The sequence below is a fragment of the Nicotiana tabacum genome, chromosome 24 (genome assembly GCF_000715075.1).
Source record: "Nicotiana tabacum cultivar K326 chromosome 24, ASM71507v2, whole genome shotgun sequence".
NCBI classification, from domain to species: domain Eukaryota; kingdom Viridiplantae; phylum Streptophyta; class Magnoliopsida; order Solanales; family Solanaceae; genus Nicotiana; species Nicotiana tabacum.
Genome location: NC_134103.1, coordinates 45,767,746 through 45,788,262, shown reverse-complemented (window position 1 = coordinate 45,788,262; position 20,517 = coordinate 45,767,746).

Here is a 20,517-nt window from a genome sequence, read left to right as displayed (position 1 = left end):
TCTTGTTTGAAAGCTAGAATTTCATCCCTTAGTGTAGCCATGTGCCCTGAAGAGAAGAATTTGGCAATGAACTTCTCAGCCAACTCATCCCAAGTGTGGATGGAATGATTGGGCAATCTCTCTATCCAGTCCAAAGCCTTTCCCCGTAGAGAAAAGGAAAACAGCCTTAACCGTAGTGCATCCTCGGAGACATTTGTTTGCTTGCTCCCCCAACAAGTATCGATGAAACCTTTGAGATGCTTGTAGGCATTTTGGTGTGGAGCTCCGGTGAAGAAACCTCATTGCTCAAGCAGTGTAAGCATCACGTTGGTTATTTGGAAGTTGCTCGCCCTAATCCAGGGAGGGACTATTGCACTTGCATAGGCCTCATTCTGCAATACCCGGTGCGCTGCTCTTGGTGGAGGTGGGGGAGGGTTTGGGACATTATCATTAGGCGGTCGGCCTCGCCTGTTTACTTGAGGCTCGGGATGAACCTCATCCACTTGATCATCATCTACCTCCTCCCCCAATGGTAAATTTCAGAGGGGCTCGTTGTTAAGGGCCATTTTGTACCTAAAAGCAATTCACAAACAAAATTAGTGACTCGGAAGGAAAGAAAGATAAAACACACAAATACCTAGATATATAGCTAAATTTGTTTAACTCCCCGGCAACGGTGCCAAAAATTGATCTCGGCCAAACTCATACCACAATTAAGTAGTGAGGCAGTCGATGCAATAATAAACCCAACGAAGGTCGGGATCGAATCCACAGGGAGTTAGAATATGGGATTAGGTGTATATCTAAGTTAATTGCAAGTTTTGGCTCCAATTACACTTCCACAAACTTGATTGGTGTTCTACTTCTACTTTACTCTATTGTTTGCAAGTATAAAACTAAAGATAATATTTTAGGTTTTGAGTTTTTCAAATGATTAAAAGGGACTAGGGTCGTGACTTCTACCTAAATGGTTATCTAATGAGTTGTAAACTCCAGGGCAAATCTGATTAGTTGGGGTCATGATGTAGCAATCACATCTGGGTACTCACTCTATACCTCTCGGTAATTTGAGTGATTTTGCCCAATTTGGCTTTCTCAAGCCCAATTGGGTATTTGCACAATACAAGTGATATTAGTTCAAGTCGGGTATTACTATCTCTAGGTTTAACCCATTAATTGGGGCTATCAATTTCTTGAGTTCACCCCAATTTCTTGTTAGCCAAGTTTTTCTAAACTTAGTCTCTCTTTCTCAAGTAGAGGCTAAGTCAAATAGGCATGAATCAATGTTTGCAACCATTGATTCTAGGGTTCAATCATGAACAGGGCTAAATATGACTAACCCAATCAAAAACAATCCCTAAATTAAATACCCATCAAATACCCACACTAGGGTTGGGTCATAACCCTATCTAAAGATTTAGCTACTCATGAAAAATAAAAAAAATACAAGAAGAAATTAAGATAGAATGCATAATAATTGATTAGACAAAGAAAATCTAATGTTAAGAAGTTAATCTAGTACAAAATTACTCAATACAGTAAAGAAAAAAGGCCTAGGTGCACTTCTGAAAACTCAACTTAACCTAAAAATGACAAAACGTTCTATTTATACTAAGCTGAAAATATCTGACAAAAATGCCCCTACGAAGGTTGTGCGGCCGCATAATTCTGGTGCGGGTTCTTGGAAACTTAGGCTTGGAACTTGGGGGCTTCTGCGGTCCGCATAAAAATGGGTGCGGCCGCACTTATGATTATGCGGCCGCACAAAACTGCTGCGATCCGCACTCCTTGCTTTTTTTTTGGACTTGACACAGCTCTCTGATTCTTTATTGTGGACCGCATAATAATGAATGCGGCCGCACTTGGCCTCTTGTGGGCACACAATTTCGGTGCGGTCTGCACGCCTTTAGCTGGCCCAAAAACTACTCTCTGAATCTCCCCTCTGCGGCCGCACTGCTTGCCTTTTTGCCCTGTTTTGATTCTTGTTCACTTTTGACTCCTTTATGAGTTGATTTTGACTTCTTTGGCTCATGTACCAATATTCCTGCAAGTAAACATATTTTGTTAGTTTCCGGGAATGCCTTTAAGCATTTTTGAGCTAAATCGCAAGTAAAAGAGAGCAAATAATCGGTCAAAATCCTCACTTATCAGAAGGTTCATAGGTTTGACTGGGATTTGACTTTGAAGTTATCAGGTTCAGATTGTTAGTCCGGGAGTTGGAATAGATTCATTATGTCATTTGGGACTTGTGTAAAAAATTGAAGTCATTCCGAGTTGGATAGACATAATTCGGCATGAGTTTTGAAAGTTTGAAGTTGGTTAGTTCATTAAACTTGAATTGGGGTGCGATTTATAGTTTTGATGTTACTTTGTGTGATTTGAGATCTCGACTAGGTTTGTTTTATGTTATGGGACTGGTTGGTATGTTTGAACGGGGTCCCAAAGAGGCTTGGGAGTATTTTGGGTGGCTTTCGGATCATTTGAACTTGGTTGGATAGCTGAAGTTCGCTGGTGTCTGGTGTGCTTCGTGATCGCAAAGCAGGTCTCGCGATCACGAAACTTAATTTTAGGGCAATGTCTTTTTGTTCTTCGCATTCGCGAAGGTGAATTCCCAATTGCGATGCTTTGGTGGTCAGTGGCCTTCACGCTCGTGGTCAGGGGATCGCATTCGCGATGAAGGAATGCAGGCTGGGGTATGTCAGGTGTCTGGCCTTCATGTTCGTGTGTGGGTATCGTGTTCGTGTAGGCCAATGGTTCTTTGTGCTTCGCATTCGCGGGTTGGGTGCTGCATTCGCGAAAGGTTAATTTTGGCTGAGGATTTTTGTGTTTCGCGAATGCGAGGCAATGGCCGCGTTCGCGAAGGGTATGCTGGGCAGACTTTTAAGTTGTCTATTTTCGGGACTTAGACCCATTATTTCATATTTTGAGCCCTAGACTTGAAGATGAGTAATTTTTGAAGGGGATTTTCACACAAGGCAAGAAGGTAAGTGATTTCTACTTGATTTTATCATTATATTTTTATTTCCCATGGACTATGACACATAGATTATGGGGGTTTAAGTAGAAACTTGTGGATTTTGACTATGGTTTTGGAGAGTGAAAAATAAAGATTTGAACCTTTAATCGGAGTTGGATTTGGATGGAATATGTATATTTGGACTCATATTTGAATAAATAGTCGGGATTTGTGATTTTTGTCATTTTCTGGGAGATGGGCCTGGGTTGACTTTTTGGTTGGCTTTTTTATATTTGATAAAGATTGGAGCTTTATTACTTGGAATCGATTTCTATAGCCGTGTTTGATGTTATTGAGTTGGCTTTGGAGAGATTTGACCCGTTCGGAGGCCGATTCAAGAGGCAACTACTTTTTGGAGTATTAATTCTCGCGCTTTGAGGTAAGTGTCTTGCCTAAGCTTGGATTGAGAGTATTTTCCCTGTAGATTTCGATGATTGCTATATGTTGGGGTGATACACGTACGTGGTGACGAGCGTATTTGCATACACTGTGGTTATCTGTGATCCGGGTAGACCTTAGGCTATTATGTGCCCTGTTTTTCTATCATGACTTCGTGTTACCGTGTTTTCTTTACTTGTATGACTACTTGGACTATTATTCATGCTAGAAATCATGTCTAGGCTATATCTGTATCTGTTTGAGACATGATAGGGTTATTTGCTATGTTGAATTGTTTGCCTTGATTTTAGTCATTCATTCTTCAATCATGATATTATATCCATGTGTTATATCATTATTTATGTGTACTTCTTACCGGATACCTCACATGTTGTTGGTTTCCTTACTTGAGTACTATGGGTTTGAATGGATTTATGATACATTGGTATAATTTATGCAGTTTATTGATTTCTGATACTGTGATACATTGGCATATTGTAATTTGAGTTGATTAATGAGTGAATTTGGGCCTTAGAGCTATATTGATATTGAGGTGACGCGTACGCCAGGCCCCTTATTTAGCTGAGGGGTATTGATATTGAGGTGACGCGTGCACCAGGACATTTGGGCTGAGTTATGATGATCTTTGACTTTTGATCCGATTAGCGCTTAGGCTAGGATTCTCCCCTCCGGAGTCAGGTGATAACCCATGGTCTTGGGCCCTATGAGTACAGGCACTTGGTATGTGTTGAGTGAGGGGATTTATGTCAGGCACCTGTACAGTGTTGAGAGTGTGCTTATTGATGGTTTCATTGTGAACTTGTTGATTTTGGCGTTGCTACTTGTCATGTAGGCATAGAGACATATTTTTTCATGCTATTTGGAAACTCTATATCTTGAAATTGATACTTAAACTGATTTGATTGGAAAGCATGCTTATTTTCTGTTAATGTGAATAAGTTAAACTTGTTATTCTTGAGTTGTTTTCCCTTTATTATTATTATCATGTTGTTACTGTTATTGTTGACTGTTGAAAGTGAGTAGCGGACTTTGCCAATCCCGTCACTATCTTCAATCCAAGGTTAGGCTTGCTACTTACTGAGTACATAAGGTCGGTTGTACTCATACTATACTCTGCACTTTATGTACAGATCCAGGTGCTACTGATAGAGCTGATTGTTGAGAGTTGTCCTGGTTTTCGTCGGTGATTTCAAGGTAGCACTGTTATTTCCGTCTGCATGCCTTGGATTCCTTTCTTTTAGTTTGGTTATTACTGTTTATGTACTTCAGACGGTATTGTGTCGATATTCAGACAGTTATACTTATTATTCTATAGAGCTCATATACTCGTTGACAACAGATTTTTGGATGGTATTTTAGATGTATCCCTATAGTGCTACTGTTATATATCTTATTCCACTTTTGAGGCTATTTCTTATCGTCATTTTATTTCATTTCTATATATTTGATATTGGCTTACATTGCAATTCTATAGAGCTCATATACTAGTTGACACCAAATTTTTGGATGGTATTTTAGATGTATCCCTACATTGCTATTGTTATTTATCTTATTCCGCTTTTGAGGCTATTTCTTATCGTCATTTGATTTCATTTCTATATATTTGATATTGGCTTGCATTGCAAGCAGTGTTAGGCATCGTCACGACTTTGGTTGAATTTGAGGTCGTGACATTAATAAGATAGGTAGAATAAATATTGTACTAAAGTTATGCCCTGTAAACATAAATTTTGGAAGCATTCTCTAAAATGTGTAGCGAAAAGGCTATTGTTGTACAAATTTCTCATACAGAGATTAAAGTTAAACAACATCCATAAATGATTCTATTTGTGCAAATCTCTCGTTCATGTTCAAATTCAACTTAGTTGGGTAAAACCAGTATGACCCAGTTTAAATCCCATTCTACCTGAAAAAATGAGTGCAACCCACTTTACAGCCCGTCAAGTGGGTAGCCAAACCGATGGTCATAGCAAGAGCCGTAAATTGGGCTTGGCCCTTAAGGCTGGCCTAACCCAGATCGTTACTTTAGTAGGGTTGGGCTAAAATTTTTTTAACCCATTTAAAGTGAGGCTAATAGGCCTGACCCAAGTTAGCCCGCCATCACTTGAGGGTCGACTGAGATTGGGCCAAGACTTGGGCCAAAAAATTATAAAAAATACTAAGGAAGAGTCAAAGAGACAGGTCTTACTCACATATAATACTTAATCAAATGAGTCCTCTAAGTTGAGTTGTTGGGATATGGTTTCTTGAAATGAATGTTCTTGAATTTTATATTTTTTATCTCCTAGTTGAATTATTTTATATTCGTACATATCCCAATACTTTGTTGACACAATGAAATTTATTTCAACGAAATAGAAGAATTCAATCCATGTTGGTTTATTGGGAACCCTTTAATTTTTTTCATGTTAACCTTATTCTATACGTATGTGACTATTGGGTAGGTATATTTTGATTAGCATATATCCATAGTTTGGGTTAAGGTTTCTTTTTGTGAAATGTCTTTTCCTTTATTTCGATTATTGATTGATAATTTCTTGGAATTTAGCTAACAATTTCAAAGTTTTATAAACTGCTAAACCCTTCTATTTGCAAAAACAAGTTGGCTTTCTAGAATACTATGAAGTTTTATGTAATATTGACATATTATTATAAAAATCTATGCTTTTATAATTTTTACTTACTTACACATCATCATATATTAAAAATATTAATAAATTTGTAGAATTTTAGATTTGAACTTAAATTGAAAAAATTCTTAAAGAAAAGATTGAAAAAAGGGCTAGCCCGGCCTAGCTAAAGCTGGGTTGAACTGTTTTTATTAAAGGATAAATAACACCAGGTGACAACACATAGAGGAATTGGCAAATTTTTAGCCTTATATTAGATTTGAAAAAGACAACCCCAAACAATTGGCATTATATAGCCAAATCCTAAAAAACCTATTGTTTTTATTTTTTCTCTCTCACTGTTTGCCACCCCATGTGCCTAAGATCCGGGCGACCACTGTCTCTACTAGGGTCACTGGCAAATGATGTCACACCGACCTATTTTCTTATTTATTCTCTTTCACTGTTTGCCACCCCATGTGCGTAAGATCCGGGCGATCACTATCTCTACTAGGGTCGCTGGCAAATGGTGTCACACCGACGGTCACCAGGGAGAACTCCGACCATGCCTGTACTGGTGCGTCGATTCTCTTGACTAGGCTGGCTTTGGCTAGGCACAATGTTGGTAACATTAGCGTTGTGGTCGCTGATTTGAAGAGAGATCTATAGAATCAAATAAAAGTATATGTATAGTTTCGATTTTCTTCTTTTATAGGAGAGTAAATGATTTCATTTATCAAAGCCCAAAGAGATGATTTTCCATGGTTGCATCTTATTGGTGGAGAAAACCTCGTTAGCATGTTTTGTTTGCTACTACTACTACTATTCAAGATCAGATAAGAGAGTTGATGGAAATATTAGGAGACACTGTTATTAATTAATTATGCAACGATTTGAACTTCTGTGCTTGAAATAAATATATTACACAGACATGATGAAAATATTAGAAGATTTACAATGTCATTTAATTAATTATCAAAGATATACAAGGAAGGAAAATACATTTTCGATATATATTTTAATATACATAAAGAAAGAAAATAAATTTGTGATATATATTTTGGTATACACATTATTTGATGTGTTATACAAAAAATATAATTATTTTTGTGTTATATACTTGGATATAGGGACAACAATAAATTACACACAACTAAATTTATAATTTTTGTCACGCTCAAAACCCGAGGAGGCGTGGCCGGCACCCGATGCCATACTCGGCCCGAGCATACCACTCTGTAATTATAAAGTTTGAAGGGGTAGCCCTCAACGTAGGCCGACGAGGCCTACCTGCAAGCTGACAATATCAATCAAGGCTGATGGGGCCATATTCTGAATCATCTGAAAATGACGCCTATCTCATTCGAGGGGTAGACATACCCAAAATCTCATATACATAACTGTGCAGGCTGATGAGGCTGCCATAAACATCTACAACTAGCAATACCAAACTGAACATGCACACAGGGCTAATATCTATAAATAGCAACATTCGGCATCACACGGTCATCAATTATAAATACTGCAAGTCAAAAATAAGAGCTCACCTTACGACCTACTGGTCTGAACCGGATTGTGATGTAATATCCCATCTCAAGCCATATCTTCAGTATGAAATGGGTGAGGGTATTTAGACTTCATTTCTTCCTCCGCTTCCCATGTCATCTCTTCCACGTTCTTGCTTATCCATAAAACCTTCACGGAGGCTACCTACGGAGAATCTCCTCGTAGGATAGATCCTCTGTAATCTAAACGCCATCTACTGGGACAACCCGAGAAGGGTCTCCAATGCACTTCCGTAGCATGGATAATGGATTGACTCTAACTTTAGAGGAAATTAAGCTTATAAGCTACTCTGTCTATCCGTCAAATGACTCTGTAAGGCCCCATATATCTCCAACTAAGCTTGCCCTTCTTACTGAATCTTGTGAAGTCTTTCATAGGAAACATATTTAGGAATACCCAATCATCTATGATTTTCCATATGTTCGTACTTTAGGAATTGTTACTCTAAGAACTTGGTCATCGTAACTTTTTATTCTAATAATCATAGAACTAAAGACAATCCCCACCTTGGATCTCATAGTTCTCGCTTTACTTTTCTTAAACTTAGTTATCATCTTGGTACTTGTAATATTTCTATTCAGCTCTTCTGTCGAACCTTGTATAGAGATATGCATATATTTATGCTCCGCTTGAGGGGTGAGTGATTTAGGATCGGCTTCAAATTCTCAACCTCGTATTCTAGCTTTCTGACTTATCCCAGTCTCGTAAAAATTTATACTTGACTTGTTATCTTAGCTCACTCACATTCTTGATCTTTTGAATTATGGTACTTCTGTAAAAGATAGCACATTTCTATTTGGAGAGTCGGTCATCCATGTTATGCTTTATAGTCCATGATCAGCTTTGAAGTACCAACCAAATGACGTCGCTCGTCTCAGATCATGTTTTCTTATTTCTATAGTAATACGATGTTGATGTCGTCTGTGTTCTTTACTCGAATGGTAAAAATGATAATCCCTCGCCCTGGTAATGTCTCTGAGTCCTGCAACAGTGAGGGCACATATTTAGCATGTCATCTCCACTCCATCTTTTATTATCTCTAAGGCTGGTACTCTTTTAACATGATTTATCGTAGAGTTGTTATACAATATGGACGTTGTACTACCTCTCTTGAACCTCTGATATTAAGAGTGATTCTGCAATGTTCTGAGTCACGAATTCTATAATTATCTAGGTCTAATAATCAGACTCCTGATTTACTTAGTTATTATAACTCTCGTGCTTCCTCTTCTCTCTCAGCCTTTATGTAGGCTTAAGTTGTCTTTCAATTTGCGACTCATGGTATTAGTTATTACTTTAGGCTTTCGTGGACGCTATGGAACATCCATATTATAATCTTCTAACAATTCAAGCATTTGTCCGTGACTTGGAGTTAATTCATTCTTCTAAGTTATACCGGAGTCTCCTATAACTGTAAGAATGTCAACATATATGATGCTTGGATAATACTCTGAAATCTTAAGTGTGGTCATAACTTAACTAACTCTGGGTCATAGATCGAATAATTCATTTTGTGCCTTCTCGGCTATCCTTAAACGTAAGCAAATACTTTTCATGGTCGTATTGCCACGTGTTGCATGAATACTTGGCTTATCTTAGTGCCCACGCATATTGGAATTTCGTGCAACTTATATGATATCGAATATTACTTTTGATTATACTTTCCGTTCATTAGTCACGATAGGTGCCACTTTCTAATGTAATGCATACAATGTTGTAGTGAGACTGTTGTTAAAAGATCATTTCTTCTTTAGGTTACTTTGCTTAAGTTGAAGTCTTCTTCCTTATTTCCTCAGCTAGTTTTTCGTTGTAGTACTTAGGATAGACCCTCTGACTCTTGTAAAGCTGCGAGCTTATTATATCGTATACCCAATGGAATTTTTGATGTTCTTACTCGACTATAATTATCCTTGGTTACTTACCTTTGTGTCCTTGTGCTCGTAGGATTACTTCTGAATATAAATTTTGATTGTCTCCTAGTAGCACTCTCGTTTATTGCCATAAAACCTATACGGTACCTTTAACTACCCAAACTCCTATCTGAATATTTTTCAAGGATTACGATCTCGTATCTGCGAGACTAAATTCCCTATGTTGGGGTTCAGTGCGTTTATCTTGCACGATATATTGATTTATCTTGACCTCTTGTCTAGCCATTACTAGGCTATTCCTGAATCAACTACTAATTGCTCGTTGTTCATTCTCATATCAATATTCCGCGTAATCTCTCTTGGGTTATGTCTTTTGTCTTAACCTACCTCTCGTTCTGGATCCTTATGTATCAAGTGTCCATTCACACTTATTTACCAATTAACATCCTTGACGAGAACTCTTATTGCCTCTTCTGTTACATATCGTGTATTCGTACGTTAAAGTATCGTCGTAAGTTAATCGACGTAGACTCGGGGATGAGATATTTTTAAAGTTATAAGCATTTATGCTATTTATAACAGGCGATAAGTGCCGTGAAGGTTAAAGGGTAAACGAATCAAAGAAAATGAGTTTCGTTGAAGGTGGTCAATTTGGAATAAAATATGGTCCGAGCTATAATACCTGGTATTTATGGACTAGTGCCATACAAGATACCACATGACCATGATAGTAGGGTACATAAAGTATGTTAAAAGTGAGTAGAATTTTAAGTAATTTGAGATAATTCTTAATTATGTGAGTAATTGATTAATTATGGGAATAATTATGGTATTAAATAGGATTAAGCGGATAAAGATTTTTTGGGGGCTGCCACATGGCATTAAGGTAGGCCAAGGTGGCACCAATGTTCATGATGAGTCATAACACATGAGGTGCCTTGTTTACACGTAAAAGTTCTTTGGATAATTACCTTTGTTTGGTTTCCTTATTGGTAATGTAACTTAGAGAATATGAAATAAGTTATGGCATGCTTGCCACTTTAGAGTTTAGACCAGCAACGTTGGTGCGGATTAACAGGTTTAGTTGTTATTCATCATTGCAAGTGATTTCTTTCAATGGAGTGAATATTAGTCGGATAAGAAATAACGTGGTATGATATCAATAATATCATACGGATTTTTCCCTACTTCGATCCACCGTTACGTGTTTTGTCGCAATTAACATGTGTTAGAGGGATTGTCAAGAGAATCGGCTCAGGTATGTTAAGGCTATCCCTTCTTTCTTTTGGCATGATTCATACGATACGAACGAAACGAGCAAACACACATCTTTCATAAATACCTCTATTCAGAGAAGTACTAGGGGTGCCTATGTTCTTGATTCCCCATGTGGATTATTATTATATCTTCTGTTCATGGGTCTCAGAAAAATACATAGTTGATAAAATTTATCCGAAAGGCATATTGATCTTATGACATTCCGAGAAATCTTATTAACGTACTTCTTATGCATTTCATTCATTTATACATGTATATTGACCCATGACCATATGGTGTTATATACGCGTATATTATATGTATATGGAATATGAAAAAAGATTATGGTGTTATATACGCACCACCACCTGATCAGCTGGTATATATTGATGATTTTGCCCACAGTGGCCGAGATAATATGACGGGATGCCCTCAGAGGCTTGATCGTCTCATATATTCAGGGCCTAGTCATAATTCCAAGGCATCAAGTTCTCAGTATAGGAGTGAGTCAAGTCAGATGAGGCCGTCCTTGCCACGATGTGCTCAGTGTGGTAAGCAGCATACCGGGCAGAGCCGTATGAGGTTGGGTGTTTGTTATACTTGTGGCTATTACAGGAGATTTGTAGATGGATTTTCTTCCCTTTCAGCACCATTGACAAAGTTGACTCAGAAGGGAGCTAATTTCAGTGGCCCGATGCTTGTGAACGAAGTTTCCAGGCATCGAAGGACATACTAACTTCTGCGCCGGTTCTAACACTCCCAGAGGGAACCGATGATTATGCTATCTATTGTGACGCTTCGGGCATTGAATTGGGTTGTGTACTAATGCAGCATGGTAAGGTTGTAGCTTATGCTTCTAGACAACTAAGAAAACACGAGAAGAATTACCAGACCCACAATCTAGAGTTAGCCGCGGTGATTCACACTAAAGATATGGAGGCACTATTTGTATGGCATTCATGTTGATATCTATACGGATCATAAGAGCCTTCAGTATATCTTCAAGCAAAAGGAATTATATTTACGTCAGAGGAGCTGGTTGGAGCTACTAAAAGACTATGACATTGATATTTTATACCATCCAGGGAAGGCGAATGTAGTAGCCGATGCCCTCAGCCGTAGGTCTATGGGTAGCATGTCATATTTACAACCAGAGAAGAGTGGGATAGCCCATGACATTCATCAAATAGCTAGTCTTGGAGTTCAATTGCTGGACTCAGGTGATAATGGAATTACTATTCAGGACACGATAACATCCTCTTTAGTAACTGAAGTGAAGGGACACCAGTACGAGGATCATGTGTTAGCTCATTATAGGGATACAACCCCTCAGAAGGAGAAGACACCATTTGAGATTTTAGAAGATGGGGTCCTCAGATATCGAGGACGATTATGTGTCCCTAATGTTGTGGGGCTGCGTCGGCAGGTTATGGGAGAAACTCACTATTCTCGTTATTCTATCCATCCAGGAGCAACAAAAATGTATCGTGATATCAGGGAAATATATTGGTGGGACGGAATGAAAAAGGATATAGCGGAGTTTGTTGCTTAGTGCCCTAACTGTCAGCAGGTTAAGATTGAGCATCAAAACCCCGATAGGTTATTACAGGCTATAGAGATTCCGACTTGGAAGTGGGAAGTAATCAATATGAATTTGATCGTAGGTTTACCTCGTACCCAGCGTAAGTTCGATTCTATATGGGTGATTGTTGATAGACTTACAAAATCAGCCCATTTTCTGCCCGTTAGGACTGCATATTCCGCAAAAGATTATGCAAGGCTTTATATTAAGAGGATAGTATGACTTCATGGTGTCCCTATATCTATTATTTCGGATAGAGGTGCTAAGTTTACAGCTAATTTCTGTAGGTCCTTCCAAAAAGGATTGGGGACTCAGGTAAGTCTTAGTACGATATTTCATCCCCAGATAGACGGACAAGCTGAGCGTGCTATTCGGACACTTGAGGATATGTTACAGGCTTGTGTGATAAACTTCAAGGATAGCTGGGATGATCATCTGCCGCTTATTGAGTTCGCGTATAATAATAGCTATCATTCCAGTATTTAGATGGCTCCATACAAAGCTCTTTACGGACGAAAGTGTAGGTCACCTATAGGATGGTTCGATATTGGGGAAACTAAGTTAGTACGACCAGAGTTGGTACAACAGGCAATCGAGAAGATTAAGCTTATACAGGAAAGGCTATTAGCATCTCAAAGCCGTCAGAAGTCTTATGCGGATAATCGACGACGGGACTTGGAGTTTCAGGTTGACGATTGGGTATTCCTAAAGGTATCACCGATGAAAGGCGTTATGAGGTTCGGTAAGAAAGGAAAACTTAGCCCTCGGTACATTGGGCTATATAAGATCATACGCAAGGTAGGCCAGGTATCATATGAGTTAGACTTGCCTTCTGACTTGGACTCTGTACATCCAGTCTTTCATGTGTCTATGCTTCGTAAATGTATCGGAGATCCTTCCAGAGTCGTGTCAGTTGATGATGTCCAGGTCACAGAACAGCTATCATATGAGGAAACTCCCATTGCTATACTAGATAGACAGGTTCGGAGATTGAGGACTAAAGACGTAGCTTCAGTAAAAGTACTTTGGAGAAACAATAATGTGGAAGAAATGACTTGGGAAGCCGAAGAATAAATGAAGTCTAGATATCCTCACTTATTTTCTCTTCCAAAGAAGGATCCGCTTGAGACATCACAGTCTTAAGATACGTGTATGGATTTTTGTGTTAGTTATTATCATTGGTCGTGTGAGACCATTGTCATTATTGATGATTGTGGTTCTATGTGGCATTGAATTATTGAGTTTTCTACAGGAAGGATTGATAGTAGTACTTTTACAAAGGTGACTCTGCCAAAATTTATATAGATCTCGGGGAGTTAAACATTCGAGGATGAATGTTTCTAAGGGGGGAAGGATGTTATATCTCGCGTTTTCGTACGTTAAAATTTCGTCGTAAGTTAATCGACGTAGACTCGAGGATGAGATTATTTTTGAGGTTATAAGCATTTATGTTATTTATAACAAGCGATAAGTAAGTGCCGTAAAGGTTAAAGGGTAAACGAATCAAAGAAAATGAGTTTCGTTGAAGGTTGTCAATTTGGGATAAAATACGGTCCGAACTATAATACCCGGTATTTATGGACTAGTGCCATACAAGGTACCACATGACCATAATAGTATGGTACATAAAGTGTGTTAAAAGTGAGTAGTATTTTAAGTAATTTGAGATAATTCTTAATTATGTGGGTAATTGATTAATTGTGGGAATAATTATGGTATTAAATAGGATTAAGTGGATAAAGATTTTTTGGGGGCTGCCACACGGCATTAAGGTAGGCCAAGTGGCACCAATGTTCATGATGAGTCATAACACATGAGGTGCCTTGTTTACACGTAAAAGTTCTTTGGATAATTACCTTTGTTTGGTTTCCTTATTGGTAATGTAACTTAGAGAATATGAAATAAGTTATGGCATGCTTGCCACTTTAGAGTTTAGACCAGCAACGTTGGTGCTAATTAATAGGTTTAGTTGTTAGTCATCATTGCAAGTGATTTCTTTCAATATAGTGAATATTAATCGAATAAGAAATAACGTGCTATGATATCAAGAATATCATACGGATTTTTCCCTACTTCGATCTGCCATTACATGTTTTGTCATAATTAATGTGTGTTAGAGGGATTGTCAAGAGAATCGGCTCAGGTATCTTAAGGCTATCCCTTCTTTCTTTTGGCATGATTCATACGATACGAACGAAACGAGCAAACGCACAATTTTCATAAAGACCTCTATTCATAGAAGTACTAGGGGTGCCTATGTTCTTGATTCCCCATGTGGATTATTATTATATCTTCTGTTTATGGGTCTCAAAAAAATACGTGGTTGATAAAATTTATCCGAAAGGCATATTGATCTTATGACATTCCGAGAAATCTTATTAACGTACTTCTTATGCATTTCATTCATTTATACATGTACATTGACCCATGACTAGATGACATTATATATGCGTATATTATATGTATATGGGATATGGGAAAAGGTTACAGTGTTATATACGCACCACCACCTGATCAGCTGGTATATGTTGATGATTTTGCCCACAGTGGCCGAGATGATATGACGGGATGCCCTCAGAGGCTTGATGATGTTATGTACACTTATGCCTATGCATGATACGGCATTTATACGCACGTGCATGACATTATAAATATTTCAGGATTCACAAAGTTATTTAGACTTACAGGTGGAATTCTTTACTCCATGTTTCATCTATGTCTTTATGTACTGATTTTCATGCCTTACATACTCAGTACATTATTCGTACTGACGCCCCTATTTTTCGGGGCCTGCATTTCATGCCCGCAGGTGCAGGTAGACAGGCTGACGGTCCCCCTTTTTAAGGATCTTTGATCAGCGAGAGTTGGTGTGCTCCACTTGATCTAGAGCTGTTACTAGTTTTGGTACGCTATTTTTGGTATGAAGATATGGGTATGACGGGGCCCAGTCCCGTCCTTTATATAGTTGTACACTCTATTAGAGGTTTGTAGATAGTCATGTATAGTTGGATAGTATGTGGTCTTGTCGGCTTCCAGTCTTGAATATGTAGTAATAGTAGCCTTGCCGGCTCGCCCTACCATATTTCGCATGTATATGTATATATGTCTTTTGGATATGTTTTTCCTCACGTATGTTATTCACGTGATTCAGCAGTTTATTGACAGATGTTATTCATGACCTACCCTTAATTCATGTTTATATCTTGAAGCATGCTTAGGGGTGTTCGACAGGTAAGACTCGGGAACTCGTCATGGCCCATCGGTTTGGGTCGTGACATTTTCGCGCCATCGTGCTTACATAATGTTCTGGAGTCATGACATATCTATAGTATCTGAATAAATGCAATCTCATTCATTTCGCCTTTTCACCGCATTTTTCCTTTACCATTCTATATTTATATGAGCTACTTAACTCCGACTTAATACCATATCTCGCCGTTTTCCCCCCTTTAGGGGAGTACTAACATTTAATACTATGAAGTTTTACCTATAGATGTTTTACCTCTTCATCTTCAGCGTCTTTCCATATTTTCAATGATCCTTACTCACCTTGCGGTAACCCTTTTGTACCAGGGATAACTGAATTTCTTATGCATGAGGGTCACACCTAGTGTAATTGGCACACTTAGTCCCTTAAGCTTAACTCGGCTCACAATGTTTGCTAACGAGAACCGTCTTCCCGAATGACCTTTAAAAGTTATTCTTCTGTTGTCCATTCTATTATTGTCGGAACACGATCTCCAAAATTCTCACGATGTCGACTATTATCAAATCCTCTGACCCCTAATTCATGTTTGGTTTTATCTTGTTTACTAGCCCATACTAATTTCTATTACTCTAGGGGTATAACTTAGCCTTCTGGTAATTACGTTGGAGTCACCAACTCATTTCTCGAAATGAGGATATGACTTTATGGCTTATACTCTTTTATTGTCTCAAGTCCTGTCTCCTCTTATCTTTTCCTTCACTAAACTATAAACTTTATCATCCTGTCATAATTTGATTTACCATTATGACCCATTTATCACATCTTACTCATAATGTTTCATTTACTTTTTTCTTATTCTCCTGCTAATGTTTCTGTCTATTACCTTATTCTGAACATATCCTCAACAAAATATTCTTTCGCTTTTAGCTCCCCGTGCTCCATCCACTGGCTCTTCGAGTCGCCTAATATTCTCTTTTTACTAGGAGCGGGAGTCATACTAAGGTAAATATTTATCCCTTCTAGGATTCTAGTGCCTATCTTTTGAAATTTTTGAATATTCTAGTATTCATATCTGATTGTACTATTTTAGAGCGCACTACCTGGGCGTCTCAGAGGGAGAACTACTATCATGTTTGTAACATCCTTCAGAAATGTCAGCTAATGCTAACAATCCATCCACCATTTTGGGTTACTCTAACCCCAGCTGGATCCTTATATCCCATCCTTCTCTTAAACTATATATGTTAGCTCCCATTGGGCATAACTGAGATGGGTGTGGCCAATTGTACATACCTCTGTTACTGTTGAATATAACTCAGAATGCTTATATTTCTTTGCATGAATTGTGGATATTGATAATCTTCACTAACTGGTACCTCGTATCCTTCTTCACCTTGCTTCTGTTACCTATTGAAACTTATACTTTTACCTTCTAATACTCCCATGGCCTGCTATTCACGAGGTGTGTTATTTATTCCCATCCTAGGGTCTTAAGCATGAAATTTGCACATCTGGTATGCATAATCTGATAGGGCCTCAAACTGGGTCACGTCGTCAAGAGCTCTCCCTCTACTAGTGCCCTTACCTGCTGTTGTATTAACCCTCTAGCTAGCTATAATCTTTCTAATTGCAAGCATCTATGTATCATTAACAAACATAAGTCCCAGCTCAAACTCTTATGACTCAGCTCTATAACACGATTTGAATTTGAAAGAAGGGTAATAGACTTCTAAATGCCTTGTAGCTTCCTGTTTATATAATATGGTGCACAACACATCTATAAAAAAGACTCTACTAAATACGACTTGTAGACTCCCTAGGGCAGAATTGCTTTGATACCAAGTTTGTCATACCCCAAACCTGGGGAGGCATGGTCGGCACCCGATGCCATACTCGGCCCGAGCGTACCACTCTGTAACTGTAAACTCTGGAGGGGTAACCCTCAACTTAGGCCGACGAGGCCTACCTGTAAGCTGGCATTACCAATCAAGGCCAATGAGGCCATATTATAAATCATCTGAAAATAACGTCTATCTCATCCAAGGGGTAAACATACCCAAAATCTCATATATATAACTGTACAGGCTGACGAGGCTGCCATAAACGTCTACAACCAGCAATACCAAACTGAACATGCACACAGGGTTGGCAAGGCTACAATACTAACATACAAAATATACATGACTCGTCTACAAACCTCTAGAGATAATAGAATTGTATCATGGTCGGGATATGGCCTCAATTTACCCATCAAACCTGTATATACAAAATAGACTCCAAAGTCTAGACCTGTCAACTGCGGGGAGTATAGCTTACCAATCAAGATGATGTTTGGCTCTGTCTACTGGGAAGGTCTATCCGGCTGTCTATCAGGACCTACAGGCATGAAATGCAATGTCCTCGACAAAAGAGATGCCAATACGAAATAATGTACCGAGTAATGTAAGGCAATATAATAGCTAAAAGCTGAAATTGAATTGATAATATAATAACTAAAAGTAACTGGAGTAAAAAATGATCTAAAAATATATTTACCTGCTGATACTGACTCAACACTCTCAATACAGTAAGGAAAATAGTTGTCCGGCCCTATAAAGCTCGGTACATGTAACTGTTCGGCCGTAGTAGGTTCACTCATAGGCACTCGGCCATACTAGGATCGGTATCTTGGCCATTCTAGGCTCGCTCATAGGTGCTCGGCCATAGTAGGCTCGGTATATAACTTACCATCTAATAAGAGGTTTCCCAATAAGGGACTTGCCTACCGATTATAGCTCGATGGTGGTGAAAATAAGGTAATACTTTCTCTTTATGTCTCGTTATCAAACACATGTAGTTACGTGATAATGCCAAAATACAGGAAAAATTTAGCCTTAACATACCTTATCCACGAAGCTAAAATTGTCGCACAAGTCCTCACACCTCTTACGGATGGTAATCTATATCATACGAAGGATTAGTATCAATATCGACTTCATATTCTATAGGGAGGTTCATTTAGTCATTTTATCGAACAACTTATGTGCATAACTTCATAGGGTCATTTATAGTTCGAATTCAACATGTTTTAGCACAATAATCTTCATCTTCGCTTCTCCTCACCCCCACCATTCTATCCATACCTTTATAATTCCATTTAGTATCTTAAATCATGCAAAAACTGCCCACCCAACATAGCTCAGCTTCATGTTTCGTAGTTACTAGTTTCTTCAAGAATTCTCCAACAAAATTCAACCCAACACTTGTACAAACTTAAGATTAGCTTAAGGAAGATGAAACTTACCTCAAATATACCAAGAACCCTCTGTTCTTTAACTTACTTCAATACCAAGTCACTTCCTAAGTCGTCACAACGAGAAGGAAAGGGAGTTAACGGTAGCCACGATATTTTTTACGTTGAACTTGTGTGGTTTATCTTTGGATTCACTTTAGGATCATGGGGGAACTCTTTGAGAGAATCTAGGAGTGTTTAGGAACTGTTTTGGTCGAGAAAATTAAGTTAAAACAAGTTAGAAGAGACTTAAATACGAGATGGACTTTTCCACCGACTTTGTGGGTCCCAAGGGAGCTGCTTGTGCAGTTTCGCGAAAATGCGATTATCTCTCAACTCCGATATCGTATCGACTAACGGTTTAATACATTGAAAACTAGACGGGTAGACCTTTAATTTTATGGGTGGATTACCCCATAATTCATATTATATTGAGAGAAAAGCTCTACTACATTTGACCCAATTTTCAGCAAAACTTATGACCGTAACTTGTGACGACGTTCATCGATCGATTGACTTCAAAACTTAACACACGACTATCATACGACTAAAATAACTCATAACATAACTTTCTTATCATGTTAAGCATCCTAGTCTCACCCCAAAATTACGGGTTATAATATTCCCAACTTGTCGACTTTCGACGAAACTTATTTTCTTCAATTCGTTTAGCTTCTAAACCTTCCAACTCTCTTGGTACTTGTTGTTCATGATATTAAATATTTGTAACTTCCAAGGTAATATGATTAACTTACTTTATATACTTTCAAAGATAATCTCATTTCCAACACATCAGTTGACTTACGACGTACCTTTAAGTACGAAAACATAGGATGTAATAATTTTATATTTTAGATAGACAAAAAAGGAAAATAAAGTTGTGATATACATTTTGATATAGACAAAGAAAGACAATAAAATTGTGATATAAATTTTGATATATACATTATTGTTATAATATACATTTATTGGCTACCTGATGCCAATATCTATAACTAGGTTTTTTTTTTGCTAATTATATGGGTACGTTGTGATAAGGGCATTTGCATCTATACCCAATTTTGGGGTCACAATTGAACTTATACCCACTTTGCACAAAAATTTGCAAGTCTACCACTTTAGGATCAACTTCACACTTATCAGGTTTTAAGTTAAAAAAAATATTTGTTTGAAATGCAATGCACTTAAGACCAATCAAGTCTAAAGTACAAAAAATTACACTTAAGATGTACTTAAGGCTAAATAGGTCTGAAGTGCAATAAATATTTTCATCCACTTAAGGTCAAATAGATTTGAAGTGAAAAAATTACACTTCAGATGCACTTGTGGCCAAATAAGTGTGAAGTGCAACTAATATTTTCATGCACTTAAGGATACGTAGGTCTGAAGTGCAAATTGCCTAGAAACAGAATTTTATTCTTCGAATTACAACAATCCTCTACTCCAAATGAGCTCAAATTTGAAACATAACCTCCAAATATCATCAAGAACAAACCCCAATCATCAATTTGTCAAAGCAATAATAAATCTAACAAACCCATTTTACAATTAAAAAGAAGAAGAAGAAACCCTAAGCAGTAATATAATAAAGTGTCACAACATCTCACCACTATAAAATACTATAAACTATCTTAAAATATGCTCAATATCATATGAATTTACCATCACCTTTATTTTCACATCAAAGGAGAAAAAGAAAAAGAAGAAGAAGAAGAAAAAAAGGAAGAAGAAAAAGGTCCCAAGTTGTCTTAAACTTTGG